Source organism: Triticum dicoccoides, chromosome 4A (assembly GCF_002162155.2).
Source record: "Triticum dicoccoides isolate Atlit2015 ecotype Zavitan chromosome 4A, WEW_v2.0, whole genome shotgun sequence".
NCBI classification, from domain to species: domain Eukaryota; kingdom Viridiplantae; phylum Streptophyta; class Magnoliopsida; order Poales; family Poaceae; genus Triticum; species Triticum dicoccoides.
The window spans coordinates 521,286,629-521,308,917 of record NC_041386.1 but is presented as its reverse complement, the minus strand read 5'-3'; positions in this window follow the sequence as shown (position 1 = coordinate 521,308,917).

Genomic DNA, 22,289 nt, shown 5'->3' with positions numbered 1-22,289 from the left:
ATGAGGTAACTGTACCTGCTCCCTTATTGGAAAGTAGTTCATCACAGAAATCTGTTTCTGTGACTCCTACACCAATTAGTGAGGAAGCTAATGATGATGATCATGTAATTTCAGATCAAGTTACTACCGAACTGTTGGGGAACGTAGTAATTTTAAAATTTTCCTACGCACACGCAAGATCATGGTGATGCATAGAAACAAGAGGGGAGAGTGTTGTCCATGTACCCTCGTAGACCGCTAAGCGGAAGCGTTATGACAACGCGGTTGATGTAGTCGTATATCTTCACGACCGACCAATCCTCAGTACCGAACGTACGACACCTCCGCGTTCAGCACACGTTCAGCTCGGTGACGTCCCGCGAACTCACGATCCAGTAGAGCTCGAGGGAGAGTTTCATCAGCATGACGGCGTGGTGACGATGTTGATGAAGCTAGCGTCGCGGGGCTTTGCCTAAGCACCGCTACAGTATGACCGAGGTGGATTATGGTGGAGGGGGCGCCGCACACGGCTGGGAGAGATCAATTATCAACTTGTGTGTTCTAGGGTGCCCCCATGCCCCCGTATATAAAGGAGCAAGGGGGAGGCCGGCCGGCCCTCCTAGGGCGCGCCAGGAGGAGGGAAGGACGGGGGAAGGGGAGAAGGAAGGAGAGGGAGGAAAGGAGGAAAGGGGGGCCGGCCCCCTAGTCCAATTCGGTTTGGGCTAGGAGGGACGTGCGCCCTGCCTCCTCTCTTCCAGCACTTGGCCCATGAGGCCCAATACTTCTTTCCCGTATTCCCGTAACTCCCCGGTACTCCAAAAAATACCTGAATCACTCGGAACCTTTCTGATGTCCAAACATAGTCATCCAATATATCGATCTTTATGTCTCGACCATTTTGAGACTCCTAGTCATGTCCCCGATCTCAGCCGGGACTCCGAACTACCTTCGGTACATTAAATCACATAAACTCATAATACCGATCGTCACCGAACGTTAAGCGTGCGGACCCTACGGGTTCGAGAACTATGTAGACATAACCCAGACACGTCTCCGATCAATAACCAATAGCGGAACATGGGTGTTCATATTGTCTCATACATATTCTACGAAGATCTTTATCGGTCAAACCGCATAACAACATATGTTGTTCCCTTTGTCATCGGTATGTTACTTGCCCGAGATTCAATCGTTGGTATCTCAATACCTAGTTTAATATCGTTATCGGCAAGTCTCTTTACTCATTCCGTAATGCATCATCCCACAACTAACTCATTAGTTTCATTGCTTGCAAGGCTTATAGTGATGTGCATTACCGAGAGGACCCAGAGATACCTCTACGACAATCGCCTAATCTCGATCTATGCCAACTCAACAAGTACCATCGGAGACACCTGTAGAGCACCTTTATAATCACCTAGTTACGTTGTGACATTTGGTAGCACACAAAGTGTTCCTCTGGTAATCGGGAGTTGCATATTCTCATAGTCATAGGAAGATGTATAAGTCATGAAGAAAGCAATAGAAGTAAACTAAAACGATCAAGTGCTAAGCTAACGGAATTGGTCAAGTCAATCACATCATTCTCCTAATGATGTGATACCATTTATCAAATGACAACTCATGTCTATGGTTAGGAAACATAACCAAGTTTGATCAACGAGCTAGTCAAGTAGAGGCATACTAGTGACACTCTGTTTGTCTATGTATTCACACATGTATTATGTTTCCGGTTAATACAATTCTAGCATGAATAATAAACATTTATCATGATATAAGGAAATAAATAATAACTTTGTGCCTCTAGGGCATATTTCCTTCACGAACCTCGTAGGTCAACCAGAGTGAGATCCGCACCAGAGTGGTACGGTAATCTTGTTCTGGATGTCATGTTACTTGACCATGACGAACCTATGAACTATGAGGAAGTGATGATGAGCCAAGATTCCGCGAAATGGACTGAGGCCATGAAATCTGAGATGGGATCCATGTATGGGAACAAAGTATGGACTTTCATTGACTTGCCCGATGATCGGTGAGTCGTTAAGAATAAATGGATCTTCAGGAGGAAGACAGACGCTAATAGTAGTGTTACTATCTACAAAGCTCGAATTGTCGCAAAATGTTTTCGACAAGTTCAAGGTGTTGACTACGATGAGATTTTCTCACTTGTTTCAATGCTTAAAAGTATGTCTGTATCATGTTAGCAATAGCCACATTTTATGAAATCTGGCAAATGGATGTCAAAACTACATTCCTTAATGGATTTCTTAAAGAAGAGTTGTATATGATGCAACCAGAAGGTTTTGTCGATCCTAAAGGTGCTAACAAAAATGTGCAAGCTCCAGCGATCCATCTATGGACTGGTGCAAGCATCTTGGAGTTGGAATATATGCTTTGATGAGTTGATCAAAGCATATGGTTTTATACAGACTTGCGGTGAAGCCTGTATTTATAAGAAAGTGAGTGGGAGCACTACAACATTTCTGTTGAGTATATGTGAATGACATATTGTTGATCAAAAATAATGTAGAATTTTCTGGAAAGCATAAAGGAGTGAATGAAAAGAGTTTTTCAAAGAAAGACCTCGATGAAGCTACTTACACATTGAGTATCAAGATCTATAGAGATCAATCAAGATGCTTGATAAGTTTTTTCAATGAGTCCATACCTTGAGAAGATTTTGAAGTAGTTCAAAATGGAACAGTCAGAAGGAGTTCCTTCCTGTGTTGCAAGGTGTGAAGTTGAGTAAAGACTCAAAACCCACCACAGCAGAAATTAGAAAGAGAATGATAAGTCATTCCCTATGCCTCAGTCATAGGTTCTATAAAGTATGCTATGTTGTTTACCAATCCTATTGTATATCTTATCATGATTCTCGATTATGGAGGTGATAAAAGAGTTTGTCGTAAAGAGTTACGTCGATGCAAGCTTTTTACATCGATCTAGATGACTCTAAGTCTCGATCTGGATACATATTAAAAGTGGGAGCAATTAGCTAGAGTAGCTCCGTGCAGAGCACTGTAGACATAGAAATTTGCGAAATACATACGGGTCTGAATGTTGCATACCCGTAGGCTAAACTTCTCCCACAAGAAAAACATGATCACTCTTTGGGTGTTAATCACATAGAGATGTGAACTAGATTACTGACTCTCGTAAACCCTTTGGGTATTAGTCACATGGAGATGTGAACTAATCACATAAAGATATGAACTGGATTATTAACTCTAGTGCAAGTGGGAGACTGAAGGAAATATGCCCCAGAGGCAATAATAAAGTTATTATTTATTTCCTTATAACATGATAAATGTTTATTATTCATGCTAGAATTGTATTAACCGGAAACTTAGTACATGTGTGAATACATAGACAAACAGCGTGTCACTAGTATGCCTACTTGACTAGCTCGTTGAATCAAAGATGGTTAAGTTTCCTAGCCATAGACATGAATTGTCATTTGATTAACGGGATCACATCATTAGAGAATGATGTGATTGACTTGACCCATTCCGTTAGCTTAGCATTCGATCATTTAGTATATTGCTATTGCTTTCTTCATGACTTATACATGTTCATATGACTATGAGATTATGCAACTCCTGAATACCGAAGGAACACTTTGTGTGCTACCAAATGTCACAACGTAACTGGGTGATTATAAAGGTGCTCTACAAGTGTCTCTGGTGGTACTTGTTGAGTTGGCATAGATCGAGATTAGGATTTGTCACTCTGATTGTTGGAGAGGTATCTCTGGGCCCTCTCGGTAATGCACATCACTATAAGCCTTGCAAGCAATGCAACTAATGAGTTAGTTGCGGGATGATGCATTACGGAACGAGTAAAGAGACTTGCCAGTTCAGTCTCCCACTTGCAGTAGAGTCAATCATCTAGTTCACATCTTTATGTGATTAGTTCACATCTCCATGTGACTAATACCTAAAGGGTTTACTAGGGTCAATAATCTAGTTCACATCGCTATGTGATTAACACCCAAAGAGTGACCATGTTTTGCTTGTGAGAGAAGTTTAATCTATGGGTCTGCAACATTCAGATCTGTATGTATTTCACAAATTTCTATGTCTACAGTGCTCTGCATGGAGCTACTTTAGCTAATTGCTCCCACTTTCAATATGTATCCAGATCAAGACTTAGAGTCATCTAGATCGATGTAAAAAGCTTGCATCGATGTAACTCTTTACGACGAACTCTTTTATCACCTCCATAATCAAGAAATATTTCCTTAGTCCTCTAAGGATAATTTTTACCACTGTCTAGTGATCTACTCCTAGAACACTATTGTACTCCTTTGCCAAACTCAGGGCAGGGTATACAATAGGTCTGGTACATAGCATGGCATACTTTATATAACCTATGACTGAGGCATAGGGAATGACTTTTCATTCTCTTTCTATTTTCGGCCTTGGTCGAGTTTTGAGTCTTTACTCAACTTCACACCTTGCAACACAGGCAAGAACTCCTTCTTTGACTGTTCCATTTTGAACTACTTCAAAATCTTGTCAAGGTATGTACTCATTGAAAAAACTTATCAAGCGTCTTGATCTATCTCTATAGATCTTGATGCTCAATGTGTAAGCAGCTTCATCGAGATCTTTCTTTGAAAAAACTCTTTTCAAACACTCCTTTATGCTTTCCAGAAAATTCTACATTATTTCCGATCAATAATATGTCATTCACATATACTTATCAAAAATGGTGTAGTGCTCCCACTCACTTTCTTGTAAATCCAGGCTTCACCGCAAGTCTGTATTAAACCATATTCTTTGATCACTTTATCAAAGCATATATTCCAACTACGAGATGCTTGCACCAGTTCATAGATAAATCGCTGGAGCTTGCTCACTTTGCTAGCACCTTTAGGATTGACAAAACCTTCTGGTTGCTTCATATACAACTCTTCTTTAAGAAATCCATTAAGGAATACAGTTTTGACATCCATTTGCTAGATTTCATAAAATGCGGCAACTGCTAACATGATTCGGACAAACTTTTAAGCATCAATACGAGTGAGAAAATCTCATCGTAGTCAACACCTTGAACTTGTCGAAAACATTTTTGCGGCAATTCGAGCTTTGTAGATAGTAAAACTCCTATCAGCGTCCCTCTTCCTATTAAAGATCCATTTAATATTAATGACTCACCGATCATCGGGCAAGTCAATCAAAGTCCATACTTTGTTCTCATACATGGATCCCGTCTCAGATTTCATGGCCTCAAGCCATTTCGTGGAATCTGGGCTCATCATCTTTTCCTCGTAGTTCGTAGGTTCGTCATGGTCTAGTAACATGACCTCCAGAACAGGATTACCGTAACACTCTGGTGCGGATCATACTCTGGTTGACCTACGAGGTTCGGTAGTAACTTGATCTGAAGTTTCATGATCATCGTCAATAGCTTCCTCACTAATTGGTGTAGGAATCACTGGAACTGATTTCTGTGATGAACTACTTTCCAATTCAGGAGAAGGTACAATTACCTCATCAAGTTCTAATTTCCTCCCACTCACTTCTTTCAAGAGAAACTCCTTCTCTAGAAAGGATCCATTCTTAGCAACGAATGTCTTGCCTTCGGATTTGTGATAGAAGGTGTACCCAACTATCTCCTTTGGGTATCCTATGAAGACACATTTCTCCGATTTGGGTTTATGCTTATCAGGATGAAACATTTCACATAAGCATCGCAACGCCAAACTTTAAGAAACGATAACTTTGGTTTCTTGCCAAACCACAATTCATATGGCGTCATCTCAACGGATTTAGATGGTGCCCTATTCAACGTGAATGCAGCTGTCTCTAATGCATAACCCCAAAATGATAGTGGTAAATCGGTAAGAGACATCATAGATTGCACCATATCTAATAAAGTACGGTTACGATTTTCACCATTATGCTATGGTGTTCCAGGTGGCGTGAGTTGCGAAACTATTCCGCATGGTTTCAAATGAAGACCAAACTCGTAACTCAAATATTCTCCTTCACGATCAGATCGTAGAAACTTTATTTTCTTGTTATGATGATTTTCCACTTCACTCTGAAATTATTTGAAGTTTTCAAATGTTTCAGATTTATGTTTCATCAAGAAGATATACCCATATCTTACTCAAATCATCTGTGAAGGTCAGAAAATAACGATACCTGCCGCGAGCCTCAACACTCATCGGACTGAATACATCAGTATGTATTATTTCCAACAAGTCTGTTGCTCACTCCATTGTTGCGGAGAATGGAGTCTTAGTCATCTTGCCCATGAGGCATGGTTCGCAAGCATCAACTGATTCATAATCAAGTGATTCCAAAAGCCCATCAGCATGGATTTTCTTCATGCGCTTTACACCAAGATGACCTAAATGGCAGTGCACAAATAAGTTGCACTATCATTATTAATTTTGCATCTTTTGGCTTCAGTATTATGAATATGTGTATCACTATGATTGAGATTCAATAAACCATTCACCTTGGGTGTATGACCATTGAAGGTTTTATTCATGTAAACAGAACAACAATTATTCTCGGACTTTAAATGAATAACAGTATTGCAATAAACATGATCAAATCATATTCATGCTTAACACAAACACCAAATAACATTTATTTAGGTTCAACACTAATCTCAAAAGTATAGGGGAGTGTGCGATGATGATTATATCAATCTTGGAACCACTTCCGACACACATCGTTGCTTCACCCTTAACTAGTGAGGGAGTCCTGGATTAGGGGGTCTCCATTGGCCGGACTATCTCCATTGGCCGGACTGATAGACTATGAAGATACAAGATTGAAGACTTCGTCTCGTGTCTGGATGGGACTCTACTTGGCGTGGAAGGCAAGCTAGGCAATACGTATATGGATATCTCCTCCTTTGTAACCGACCTTGTGTAACCCTAACCCTCTCCGGTGTCTATATAAACCGAAGGTTTTTAGTCCGTAGGACAACAATCACAACATACAATCATACCGTAGGCTAGCTTCTAGGGTTTAGCCTCTCTGATCTCGTGGTAGATCTACTCTTGTAACACCCATATCATCAATATTAATCAAGCAGGATGTAGGGTTTTACTTGCATCAAGAGGGTCGGAACCTAGGTAAAACTTCGTGTCCCTTGCCTCCTGTTACCATCCTGCCTAGACGCACAGTTCGGGACCCCCTACCCGAGATCCGCCGGTTTTGACACCGACATTGGTGCTTTCATTGAGAGTTCCGCTGTGTCGTTGCCACCAGGAAGGATGTCTCGTCCCATCTTTAAAGACGGCACTATCGCTGAGGGAGCTCTGGCTATCGGCCAAACTCTCCGGCTAGGTGGTTTTCTTATGACTGCCTGTTCGGCTGCCGCGCCGATGATGACTTCTCGAGTCATCGAAACCAATCTTCACGTCAACTCGGAACTCGCCAAGCAGTTAGATCCAATGGAGCTCTCTTCCCTGAATGAGCTCTTGGATCGCATCGCCGCCCTGGGAGTCGCTACAAACTACGATCAGATTGGGCCTCAACCCGATTTGAGAGAAATTAACTCTCCCCAGGTCACCCATCACGTTGCAGTGGTGGAAGAACAATGCGACAACCCTTCATCCATCTTAAGGACTAGCTACGTCCGGATTCCCGATCCCTCCAAGCCGGATACCCGCGGAGGGGAGGATGTCACTCAAAGCCTGAACCCAGAATCAAGGAGCGGGCTAGATTTATCGGAAAACATCCAAGAATCCAAACTTTCGAGTTCGGAAACTCCTTGGCCATTGAGCCTCATATTTGGTGAGGATTCGGATTCAATTCCACCCACCCACCCAAACATACGCGATCTATCCCAAATTAGGCAAGAGCCCGAAGAAACAGTACACCATTACTGGGCCAGATTCCTCCTGGTCAAGAACAGGATAAGGACTGCCGCGATGAAGACGCAATCTCATTCTTCTGCAATAATTGCACGGACAAGGGAATCCTCAATGCCATAAGTAGTCGCAAAATTACACGCTTTGCCGACTTGGTGTCCAAAGTACGAAAGTACAGTGCGATGGAAAGCGCCTGGAAAACCGAAATAAAATTTTGGGATAATCCGTCCCTGAATTCAAACCCGGCCTGAAATAAAAGGGTGCACTATCACAATACACCTGGGTTAACTACCAAAAAGCAAAAGCCCTCTATAGGGCAAGGAACCGTACTGGAGGGATGGCTCAACGGACCCTGCAAAATTCATAGTACAACGGATGCGATACCAACGCACAGCCTTTGAGCATGCTGGATACTCCGGCAGGTGGCCAAAAGTGGTGAGGATCTACTCCTCCCAAAACCCACAGAGCACCACCCCGAGGACAACAATACGGTCTTAACGGTCTTTGAGACCTTCGCGTCAAATAATAGACGGAAGCGAACACTCCGTAGCACGTCTGAAATCTGCCACATAGCAGAAACAAATCCTTGGAGCGACACGGCTATTACCTTCAATGCCAGTGACGAGCCTAAGTTCCGAACAGCCCGAGTACCAGCCGCACTGGCCCTCAGTCCAATCATGGACGGCTTTTGACTCACCAAGGTACTCATGGACGGCGGCAGCGGATTAAACCTCATCTATGAGGAAACTCTTCAAAAGATGGAAATAGACTGGAGCCGCATTAAGCAAAGCAGCACAACCTTTAGAGGAATTATCCCCAGTCGGGAAGCACGCTGCGCTGGAAAAATCACACTAGACGTGGTATTCGGCACGCCGGATAATTACAGGTCCAAAGAAATTACATTCCAAGTGGCCCCGTTCAGCAGCGGATACCACGCTCTATTAGGGAGGGAGGCGTTTACAATCTTCCAAGCCATACCCCATTACGGGTACATGAAGCTCAAAATGCCCGGGCCCAACGGAATCATCACTCTTGTTAGTGATCCGGACATAGCACTCCGCGCCGAAAATAAGACAGCTGCACTGGCCCTTGAGGCACTATCCGAAGCCCTAGCGGCCGAAGAACTAACTGTGCTGCGCTCCACGGTGAACAGGGACGACGTGATACTTGATAAAAGATCCAAGTCCACCTCCTTTAAACCGGCGGACGAAATAGTCAAATTCCAAGTCCATCCAACGGACCCTACAAAAACAGCTTCCATCTGGGCACAATTAAACCCTGATGTCGAGACCGCACTGCGAGAATTCCTACGCGAGAACTGGGACATTTTTGCCTGGCACCCTTCAGACATGCCAGGAATCCCACGCAGGCTGGCTGAACACAGCCTAAATATCCTAAAAGGATTCAAGCCAGTCAAGCAGGCTCTTCGATGTTTCTCCGAGCCTAAAAGACAAGCCATAGGAGAGGAACTAGCCAGGCTATTGGAGGCCGGATTCATCAGAGACATAAAACATCCGGACTGGCTGGCAAACCTAGTGATGGTACCAAAGAAGGACAAATCCTGGCACTTGTGCGTCGATTTGAAGGACCTTAACAAGGCCTGCCCAAAGGATCCCTTCCCCCTCCCCCGCATCGATCAAATCATCGATGCTACAGCAGGACACGACTCATTGTGTTTCCTCGACGCATACTCCGGCTACCATCAAATCAAAATGGCGGAGCCAGACCAAGCCGCAACAGCATTCATCACACCATACAGCCCATTTTGCTTCAACACAATGCCCTTCGGGCTAAAAAACACCGGTGCAACATATCAGTGCATGATTCAGACATGCTTGGCAAACCAGATCGGCAAAACAGTGGAGGCATACGTGGATGACGTGGTCGTTAAAACCAAGCATGTCGAAACTCTAGTAGACGACTTGAGGCTCACATTCGACAACCTCCGAACATATGACATCAAGCTCAATCCAGAAAAATGCATTTTTGGCGTACCAGGAGGAAAGCTCCTGGGATTCATTGTCTCTAGTAGAGGTATTGAAGCTAATCCGGCCAAAATTCGAGCGCTGTCACAGTTGGCTACCCCAACAGACCTCAAACAAATACAAAAATTAACTGGATGCATGGCGGCTCTAAGCCGCTTTATCTCCCGCTTGGGAGAAAAGGCATTACCCCTTTATCGCCTCCTCCGGTGCACCGAACACTTCGAGTGGACGGACGCCGCCACGGCTGGACTCAACAAAATAAAGGCCATATTGGCAACAAACCCAGTCCTGGCCGCGCCAAACATTGGTGAACCAATGCTATTATACATTGCGGCAACTCATCAAGTAGTAAGCGCAGTGCTTGTCGTTGAGCGAGAAGAGGATAGACACAAATTTCCCCTTCAAAAGCCGGTTTACTACATGTCCACTGTCCTTACTCCATGCAAATCACGGTACCCGCATTATCAAAAGATAGCGTACGCGGTATTTATGGCATCCCGGAAGCTGCGACACTACTTTCAAGAGTGTTTGATAACGGTAGCCTCGGAAGTACCACTTAATGATATTATAAACAACCGCGACGCGACGGGCCGGATTGCCAAATGGGCCATTGAGCTCCTCCCGTTCGACATAACTTACAAGCCACGGCGAGCTATTAAATCGCAAGTTTTAGCTGACTTCGTCGCTGAATGGACGGAAGCCGAACTCCCTAAAGAGTACGACACATATTCAAACTGGATCATGCACTTCGACGACTCCAAAATGTTGGCTGGTCTAGGGGCTGGCGTCGTTTTGACGTCCCCAACAGGAGACACCGTTCAATATGTACTGCAGATAATGTATACGGACTCCAACAACACAGCCGAATATGAGGCCCTTCTACATGGTCTCCGGATGGCAGTATCCATGGGCATTCAATGCCTAGAGGTGCGCGAGGATTCAAACCTCGCAATATCCCAAATAAATGGAGACTTTGATGCCAAGGATCCAAAAATGGCCGCTTATCACAATGCCATCCTAAAAATGTCAGCTCGGTTCGAGGGGCTCAAATTTCACCATGTGGCTCGGGAAAACAATCAAGCGGCGGATATCCTCGCCCGCATTGGCGCAAAACGCGACGCGGTCCCTCCCAACATTTTTCTGGAAAGGCTTTTCAAGCCATCTGTAGCATGGGAAGGGGACACCGGTAACCACAGTCCGAACCCGACCAAAATACCCGATACCGAACTCTCTGACACAATCAGAGGCTCCGCCACCGAAATAACACAATCATCCCACGAAACAATGGCCATTATTGCCCCGTGGACTGAACCATTCCTGGCCTACCTAATTAGACAGGAACTTCCGGAGGACCAAAATGAGGCACACTGCATAGTGCGGCGATCCAAAGTCTACAGGGTCCACGAGGGAGAATTTTACAAAAAAGCGCTACCGGAGTCCTTCAAAGGTGCATCTCCGAAGAGGAAGGGCGGAATCTTTTGGCAGAAATTCACGCCGGACTCGACGGTCATCACACTGCAGCCGGGGCTCTTGTAAGCAAGGCCTTCCGCACAGGATTTTATTGGCCAACGGCCCGGGCAGATGCACATGACTTGGCCCAACGTTGCACCGCTTGCCAGCTCTTTGCAAATCAAAGCCACATGCCACCCACCGCCCTCCAAACGATCCCCATTACATGGCCCTTCACGGTCTGCGGGCTTGTCATGGTCGGACCCCTTAAAGGGGGAACCCACAAGAAAAAATACTTATTGGTCATGGTGGATAAATTCACCAAATGGATAGAGGCTAAACCGGTAAAAACAGACGAATCCGGACCGGTGATAGATTTCATATCCGGGGTTGTACACTGTTACGGTGTCCCCCACAGCATCATCACTGATAACGGCACGAACTTCATGGCCGACGAGGTAAAACTCTGGTGCAGCAAAATGGGCATCAAGCTCGATTACGCTTCCGTCTATCACCCACAAACCAACGGTCAAGTCGTGTAACACCCTCGATGCGACTATATCTCCTATGTGTCGAGGCACGACTTAGAGGCATAATCGCATTGAAGGCATATGTCGCAAGTTAGGCAATCTTCACAACATCCCATGTAATATAAATCATAAAGGGGAGATAACATAGTTGGCTTACACTCGCCACGTCAATCAAGTACATAAATAACATTACATCATCCAAACACTCATGGCCCGACTACGGCGCCAAAATATAAGATAACCCAACATGCGACACTGTCCCGATCACCCCCAACTGGGCACCACTACTGATCATCAGGAAAGGAAACATAGTAACATTGAGAGTCTTTGTCGAACTCCCACTTGAGCTCAAACGCGTCACCTGGAGCGGAATCATCAGGCCCTGCATCTGGTGTAATAGTAATCTGTGAGCCACAGGGACTCAGCAATCTCGCACCCTCGCGATCAAGACTATTTAAGCTTATAGGTAAGGCAAGGTAAATATGTGGAGCTGCAGCAAGCGACTAGCAAAAATATGGTGGCTAACTTATTCGCAAAAGAGAGCGAGAAGAGGAGGCAAAGCGCGAGCGAGAAACTAGAGGACAACCTGCGCAAACATTACTCCAACACCGTGTCCACTTCCCGTACTCCGCCGAGAAGAGGCCATCACGGCAACACACTCAGTTGATTCATTTTAATTAAATTAAGGTTCAAGTTATCTACAACCGGACATTAACAAATTCCCATCTGCCCATAACCGCGGGCATGGCTTTCGAAAGTTCAAATCCCTGCAGGGAGTCCCAACTTAGCCCATGACAAGCTCTCACGGTCAACGAAGGAATAGACCTCCTCCCAAGACATTCCAATCAGACTCGGTATCTCGGTTCTTCAAGACACTTCGACAGGTTAAAACAAGACCAGCAACACCGCCCGAATGTGCCGACAAATCCCGATAGGAGCTGCACATATCTCGTTCTCAGGGCACACTCAGATGAGCAAGACATCGGGTAGGCCAGCCCAGAATTGCCCCTGGTAGCCCCGGACATCGCTCGGTTGGACCAACACTCAGAGGAGCACTGGCCCGGGGGGGGGGGGCTAAAATAAGATGACCCTCGGGCTCCGGAAACCCAAGGGAAAAGAGGCTAGGTGGCAAATGGTAAAACCAAGGTTGGGCATTGCTGGAAAAGCTTTAATCAAGGAGAACTATCAAGGGGTTCCCATTATAACCCAACCGCTTAAGGAACGCAAAATCCGGGAACATAACACCGATATGACGGAAACTAGGGCGGCAAGAGTGGAACAAAACACTAGGCGAGAGGCCGAGCCTTCCACCCTTTACCAAGTATATAGATTCATTAAGATAACATGGCAATATAATGATATCCCAACAAGTAAATAAATGTTCCAACATGGAACGGCCTCCGATCTTCACCTGCAACTAGCAACGCTATAAGAGGGGCTGAGCAAAGCGGTAACATAGCCAATCAACGGTTTGCTAGGACAAGGTGGGTTAGAGGTTTGACATGGCAATTTGGGAGGCTTGAAAGAAAGTGGTAGGCATCGTAGCATTGGTATAGAAAAAGAGCGAGCAAACTAGCATAGCAAAGATAGTAGTGATTTCGAGGGTATGATCATCTTGCCTGCAAAGTTGTCAGAGTTGACTGGATCCTCGAAAGCAAACTCAACGGGCTCCTCGTTAGCGAACTCGTCTCCCGGCTCTACCCAAACAAGACAAACAAGCAACAAGGACACAATCAACCACGTGGAAGGATCAAACAAGATGATGCAAAGATGGTATGCTATGCGGGATGCGATGCGGGATGCAAATGCAAGATATGACAAGGAATGCATGAACCTGGCCTCAACTTGGGAATCCAAGTGTGCCACTGGAAAAATGAGATGAAATCGCTTGAAAATGATATAAAGAACACCGGAATCGGAGTTACGGTTTGGAAATGGCAAGCAATTCAAATATGACACCGGTCTGCGATTTACAGCAAGTAGGCATCTAAATGCAATGAGATGAACATGCTACAGCACCCAAACATGACAACAAAACACATGGAAGGGATGCATTCAAGATTCTTAACAGAAGTCTAGCACTAAGCTACGGCCAATTCATCCATTAACAGGTTCAAACAAGCATGGCAAAAATGCATATGGCAAACAGATCTCAGACTTAGTGAAATTAACACTTGTCTGGAATTTCAGATCAGGTAGCTCACTTCGGAGCAACAAAACTACATGCTACAGGAACTAAACATGGAAAAGTAAAGCATGGCATGGAGCTACTCAAGGAGCTTAACAAAAGTCCCTTAGTGACCTTCATCCAAAAGGGATCAGAAAATACAATTGCAAGCATGTGAACATAGCAAAAACATAATCAGTTCTCAGACTTAGTGAAAACTGAAGCATGCTGAAAACAGATATCAAGTAGGCATGTTTACGAGCTTGATGCACTCACTACGGTGCAAGTCATGATAACCTAATCATACACCCATCAATAATACACAAAATGCAAGCTAGACATGGCAAGAACAATAGCATAGCATGCACAGATCAACTACAACATCATCGGCAAAATTGCAAACAAGTTGACAATCTGCCCAGATTCACAAAGTAGCAAAAGTAGAGCTCGATTGACTCAAGCTAGGGTGCTCCATAATTGCAAACAAAGACATGGGTGGATAGAGCACTACAAGATTAATAAAACATCCTTACTGATCATCCTCAAAAGAGGCATGGATCACTAGGAAACAACATGAACATATGGCCATATGAGATAAACAGATCAAGGACTTAGTGGAATTGCTAAGTCCCTGAAATCAGAATTTTCAAGTGCACCACTTTGCAAGGTTGTGCTAGTCACCACACACATCACAAAAATACATGGGTTGCACCTCTGGAAAGATGACAAAACCCTTAACAAAACATATGTAGAACTCATGGGCATAACATGCACACATTAATCATGGCAAAAATGACAAAAACCTAAATGGAGCAGCAGATCTGACAATTATCCCAAGTAGCCCTCTTCTAACAGCATTTCGGGCATCAAGATGAACTCAAATGAAAATGATGCAATAGTATGAAATGATGTACTCTCTGAGATGAACATTTTGATATGCTATATGCCCAAATGGGAGTTACGGATGCAAAGATACGATGCTATGAACATGGGCACTTGGATCTGGGATTTCAAGGAGTTAGAAGAAAAACAACCTCTGGATCTAGGCCGAGAGGGCGAAGAGGTGGCGCGGACGCGGCGGCCGCGGCGGTGAGCGGCGCCGCGGGGGCGTCGGGGCGGCGCGGTGACCCGGGAGGACAGGCGGCGGTCCCGGCGTCGGGGAGGCACGCCGGCCGACGAGGGGCGTGTGCGGCAGCGGGCGACGGGGCGCGGCGCCGTGGAGCGAGGAGGCAGGCGGCGGGGCGCGCGGGGCCCGGCTCGGCGGCGGGGAGGGCCGGGCGCGGGCCAGGCGGGCCGGCGCGGGCGAGGCGGCGGGGATGTGGGCGCACGTCCACGTGGCGCCCTGCGATAGGTCCGGGCGGGCAGCGGACGGTGTCCGGCCGGCACGGACGTGTTCGGCACGGCGCGGTGGATTTTTTTTAGGGTTAGAGGAGGAGGGGATCCGGGATTTTTGGGAGAGGCCTTTATATAGGCATAGATGGAGCTAGGAGAGTCCAAATGAGGTGCGGTTTTCGGCCACGCGATCGTGATCGAACGCTCTAGATGATGGAGAAGGCTTAGGTTGGTTTTGGGCCAAATTGGAGGGGTGTTGGGCTGCAACACACACGAGGCCTTTTCAGTCCCTCGGTTAACCGTTGGAATATCAAACGAAGTCCAAATGGCACGAAACTTGACAGGCGGTCTACCGGTAGTAAACCAAGGCCGCTTGGCAAGTCTCGGTCCAATCCGGAAATGTTTATTCCCCACACGCGAAAGAAAGCTAGAAATGACCACCGGAGGGGAACGAAGCGCCGGAATGCAAAACGGACAACGGGGAAAATGCTGGAATGCATGAGACGAACACGTATGCAAATGCAATGCACATGATTACATGATATGAGATGCATGACAATGACAAAAACACACGGAGACAAAAACCCGAACCCGAGAAAATAAAATAACTTAACGCCGAAAACGGCAAGAGTTGGAGTATAAATTGGGAAAGTTACATCCGGGGTGTTACAAGTCGAACGAGCAAATGGTCTTATAATGAGCGGCATTAAACCCCGATTAGTGTGCTCCCTAACAGAGTCTGATACGCGATGGGTAGAGGAGCTCAACTCCGTACTCTGGGGACTGCGGACCACGCCGAATCGTAGTACCGGATATACACCATTTTTTATGGTGTACAGCGCAGAGGCAGTCCTGCCCTATGGCATAATTCATGACTCACCTCGAGTGCGCATGTATGAAGAAAGAGAAGCCGAGCTCGATCGGCAGGACGGTCTGGACACATTGGAGGAAGAGCGCAACGTAGCCAAAGCCCGTTCCGCATTTTACCAGCAGCAGGCTCGCAGATACCAAAGCAGAGAAGTACGGGCCAAAACTTATAACGTTGGCGAACTAGTTCTACGGCTGCCGGACAAGAAAAAGAACAAGCTCGAGCCCAAATGGGAAGGTCCCTTCATTATCGACCAAGTTCTGACCGGTGGAGCATACCGACTGCGGGATGCATCGACCAGTCGACTCGAGCCGAACCCATGGAATGCAGCCAGGCTCCAAAGATTCTACGCCTAGCTCCGGACTTTACGTTAGTCCCCTCCCTTCGTCCATTTTCTGCATATGCATCATTTGTCTTGTTTCCCTTTCATTCTTTTTATTTCCCTAGGCCTTCAAGGATCACCTTGTGCCTCACTCATACATCATAGATGTGCTAGCCGCACTCTCCATACCTGGGGGCTTCTCTCACGGAAGCTTAAATTATTTACCTGGGCCCAACGCCCAACACATGTGTTATACTTCCGCATGTACCTTTTTTCACCATTATATGCATCGATATGACTTAAGTTTTGGCCAAGTTGGGTTGCATGGCTCTTGTATTTATGCCCTACGTTCCCGTTAATTCGGCTAGGGCATAAGGGGAGCACCTCTGCGATTGTTACCGCCGGGTCGGCCGAACGTGTACCTCAGACTGGGTGAAGCCGAAAGCTAGCGTTCTTAAGAGAATGTTCGGTCGGTGAACAAAAGATGACTTTTATTTATTATCCATATCTGCCCCCAGACGTTTTCACTGCGCTTCTTGTCACAGTCTGGACATGCACTTTAGGGCATGCCTACCCAGGGAAAGGAACCCTTAACGGAACTATTCTCTCTGGAAGATATTTCTTATACCCATGTAATATAACATAACTAGTTGGGCACTTGTCTGATAAAGCACTAATGACCCCTACACCTGGTCTCCATGCATGCCCTGGTTCTTATATAACCGAGAGGGTATTCGGATACACTCCGGACTATCAGGTCCCGAGGTTGAAGCGAAAAGGTCCGCCACGACAAACGATCTACAATCCGGCTACAAGACATCATATATGTCACTTTAAAATTACATAGTCAATTTGACTAGTTGAATTCCTTTTTAATGCCCTCGAATAGGCTGTCTAGTCTACAGTCCTGTTGGGAATACTTTGCGGCTAATTCTACTTGGCCGTACACTAAATTCACAGGGATCTCCTTGCCATCAGGCCCAACAGGTCCAACTTCGGCCATGTGGTTCGGGTTAGCCTTCGTGTACCGTGTCTTCACCATTGCCCAAGCTTCCCTGGTGCCCTGATGGCAGGCCGATATCTTCCATAATCAGAAATGCCGTCGTGCTCCCTTCAGCTTTTCTGCAAGCTCTCCAAGGCCTTCGGGTATGGAGACGGACGACCACAAGGCCTGGGCAACGCCTTGCATCACCTACCGAACTCGTTCATGTAACTGTGTGAGCTCGGGAAGAAGATCACCCGTTGAACTAGGCATCTCCTCGGCAGGACGACCTGTTAGCATACCTACACACATAACTCTCTCAGCCAGCCTCCTCGCCGAACTCTTTTTCAAAGTTCATTCAAGCACTTACTAAATATGCCGCATCGAAGCCACCGATTCTCCTTAACAGAGTCCGACAGTTGGGCATGAACATCTTTTAGTTCCACGCCCAGCTTGGTGTTGGCATCTTGGAGATCATTCTTCTCCTGCCTCACCCTCGTAAGCACGCTCTCACCGGCCTTCAGCTGGCGTATGAGCTGTTGCTTATCCGGATTCACCCTAGCGTCATCTGCAATTTTATCATCAGATCTGCATATAAAGCCGCACTCTAATACGATACTTATCATTTGACGGATATGATACCAGAGGGGGTCTCTTTGGGCTCCCCTGCTACGGCCATTGCGGCCTGGAGTTGAGCTTTACACTCTTCCAGCTCCTGGGACAGTTGAGTATTCTTTTCTGTAAGAACCTACATAACAAATGATCCTTAAATCAGTTATCCTAACTGTTTCAAGTCTCAGGGGCTACTGATATATATAATCATCAAATTTTCTCACCCGGATGTCTTTTACATACTGCTCTGTGGCTCTGGCTAGACCATTTTGAGTGGCACGAATGTGTGTGTCTCCCGAGTTGAAGGCATCTAATGCCTCTTGGAAGAAACAAGCGTCACGAAGAACAGTCCGGCGACGCCTGTGGTTCATGGCACTTTCCACCTCGGAAGGGGTGGCGGACAGTCTATCTGTATCCTCTGTCGGAGGAGCACCCGGCGCACGCCTTGTACTCGTTCCCACCTCTGAGTCCGGCCTTTGAGCCTGGCTTGTGGAGGCGCGATTGGTAGCCTCTCCGGGCATAGTCCGGCGAGCGCTCTTTTTCCTGAAAAGAAGGCATGGGCGTTAATATGCCTCTGTAACTAATGTCTTGCAATAAAGACGGCGCGCCATACCGCTGCGCCGGTGCCTCAATCCGGACTGCAGATCTTTTCAGCCTGCCTGGCCTAGCGGCCCCTTGTTGGCTAGTTGTCACAGGCTCGGCCTTCTGCCCCGAGGACCTCCCCTGCAAGACACGGTTGTTATGCGGCAATAGAAAAAAAAGAGCACAAGGACGGATCCCTTTTTAAGTGCTGTGATTTCGGTCTCAGTCACCTGTGAGGCTGGAACTAGCCCAAGGTAATCGACCGTAATGGCCACCAAGGTATTGTCATTACTCCCTTGGTAAAAAAACCCGTCGATCAGCTCCACGGATATGTCCGGATCCTCCTGGGAGGCCGGGTCAAGGGACCGTCCAGGGTCCTCGGGCTGTGGAGGAGGGCTGTTTATCTCCTTTACGGCCTGGCGCAGCTCCTGCGATAAAATCACCGGAATGAAAACTTAAGTTATGGGAATACGAAACGGATGGGAGAGAAAAAGTCTCTCCTTACCCAGCTCGGAGGATTGCACATAGAGAATCCGCCCTGCGGGTTGACACGGAGGAATTCCTCCTCTTCTCCCTTATACAAAGTGGACAAGATCTTTGTTAGGTCAGCAGCCGATCCCGGCCCTTTGCGGCCGTGGCGGGTGGCGTCATCCTCCCCGTTGAAGACCCACATGGGGTGGCCTCTATACTGGAGCGGCTGCACCCCCCACATAATGCATATAGCCATGACCTCAATCATGGTCAATCCGGATCGAGCTAAAGAGCTTATCCGGCTCATCAGATAAAGAATGTCCCGGTCGTCTTCCTCTAGGGGGCTCCATGGACGCCAGCTCTGGCGCTTCTTCAAAGGGGCGTTGTCGAACTCAGGAAGGCCGATCCGGAAGGGGGACATCTTCTATATAAAACCATTCTAAAGGCCAGTATTCAGACGTCTTCTTCGGGGTCCCGGATAGGTATCCGGTCCCAGCAATACGCCACACTTCGGCTCCGCCCACTTGATATATTGATCCCTTCTTAGAATGGGGCACAAGCCAGAACAACTTCTTCCACAAAGCGAAATGAGCCTCACAGCCCAAAAGTAACTCGCAAAGGGCTACGAATCCCGCGATATGCAGCAGGGTGGCAGGCATAAGGTTGTGCAGTTGGAGGCCATAGAACTCCGGAAGCCCCCGGAGAAATGGATGGATTGGGAATCTGAGCCCTCTTACCAGATAAGGGACAAGACATACCCGCTCTCCCTTGGAGGGATTGGGACGGCTCTCCGCTTGCTCTCTGCCATTATAGGTGGCAAGCACGGCTCGAACCAGGACCAGATACGCTGGGGGAAGAAATCCCTTGGACTGAAGCATCACCAATTTGTTGTGCGGGATGGAACATCTCTCCCAATCTCCAAGCTTGGAACTAGGGGTGCGAGAGGACGAGCTGCGTCGACCGGCCATGGTGGAATGGATCTCTGTCGGGCGCGCTCCGATGAAGACTCGGCAAGGGAGGATGATGTGATTTGGATCTGAATCCTCGTCTTTTTAAATAGGCGGCTCATCTACATAGCTAGGGGTAAATGTGAAAACACCCTGGCTCTTCACATTCGCTCGACATGTGGAAAGTGGCCATTATTGGGCATAGAAGCCAAGGAGTGCAAACCGTCACAAGGAACCGGACATTATTTCGACAGGTACACAGAATTTGGAGAAGGAACCCACCTTGCAATGCTGAAGACAACTGCGCGCCGGACTCATCGTCATTGAAGCCTGGTTCGGGGGCTACTGAGGGAGTCCTGGATTAGGGGGTCTCCGGACAGCCGGACTATCTCCATTGGCCGGACTAATAGACTATGAAGATACAAGATTGAAGAGTTCGTCTCGTGTTTGGATGGGACTCTACTTGGCGTGGAAGGAAAGCTAGGCAATACGTATATGGATATCTCATCCTTTGTAACCGACCTTGTGTAACCCTAACCCTCTCCGGTGTCTATATAAACCGAAGGGTTTTAGTCCGTGGGACAACAATCACAACATACAATCATATCGTAGGCTAGCTTCTAGGGTTTAGCCTCTCTGATCTCGTGGTAGATCTACTCTTGTAACACCCATATCATCAATATTAATCAAGCAAGATGTAGGGTTTTACCTCCATCAAGATGGCCCGAACCTAGGTAAAACTTCGTGTCCCTTGCCTCCTGTTACCATCCGGCCTAGACGCACAGTTCAGGACCCCCTACCCGAGATCCGCCGGTTTTGACACCGACAACTAGTCTCTGTTCATTCTGCAACTCCCGTTTCGAGTTACTAATCTTAGCAACTGAACTAATATCAAATACTAAGGGGTTGCTATAAACACTAGTAAAGTACACATCAATAACATGTATATCAAATATACCTTTGTTCACTTTGCCATCCTTCTTATCCGCCAAATACTTTGGGTAGTTCTGCTTCCATTTGCAGTAGAAGCACTTAGTCTCATGCTTAGGTCTAGACTTGGGCTTCTTCACTTGAGCAAAAACTTGCTTGCCGTTCTTCCTAAAGTTCCCCTTCTTCCCTTTGCCCTTTTCTTGAAACTAGTGGTCTTGTCAACCATCAACATTTGATGCTTTTCTTGATTTCTACCTTCGTCGATTTCAGCATCACGAAGAGCTTTGGAATCGTTTCTGTTATCCATTGCATATTATAGTTCATCACTAAGTTCTAGTAACTTGGTGATAGTAACTAGAGAACTTTGTTAATTACTATCTTATCTTGAAGATTAACTCCCACATGATTTAAGCAATTGCAGTACCCAGACAATCCGAGCACATGCTCACTGGTTGAGCTATTCTCCTCCATCTTTGTAGGCAAAGTATTGTCAGAGGTCTCCTACCTCTCGACACGGGCATGAGTATGAAATACCAATTTCAACTCTTAGAACATCTTATATGTTCCATGACATTTCAAAACATTTGTGAAGTCCCGGTTCTAAGCCATAAAGCATGGTGCACTAAACTATCAAGTAGTCATCATACCGAGCTTTGCCAAACGTTCATAACGTCTGCATTTGCTCGTGCAATAGGTCTGTCACCTAGCGGTGCATGAAGGACATAATTCTTCTGTGCAGCAATAAGGATAATCCTAAGATCACGGATCCAATCCGCATCATTGCTACTAACATCTTTCAACTTAGTTTTTCTCTAGGAACATATCAAAAATAAATGGGGAGCTACATCGTGAGCTATTGCTCTACAACATAGTTATGCAAATACTATCAGGACTAAGTTCATGATAAATTAAGTTCAATTAATCATATTACTTAAGAACAACCACTTAGATAGACATCCCTCTAGTCATCTAAATGATCACGTGATCCAAATCAACTAAACCATGTCCAATCATCACGTGAGATGGAGTAGTTTTCAATGGTGAACATGACTATGTTGATCATATCTACTATACGATTCACGCTCGACCTTTCGGTCTCCAGTGTTCCGAGGCCATATCTGCATATGCTAGGCTCGTCAAGTTTAACCCGAGTATTCTACGTATGTAAAACTGTCTTACACCCGTTGTAGATGAACATTGAGCTTATCACACCCAATCATCACGTGGTGTCTTGGCACGACGAACTTTGGCAACGATGCATACTCAGGGAGAACACTTTTACCTTGAAAT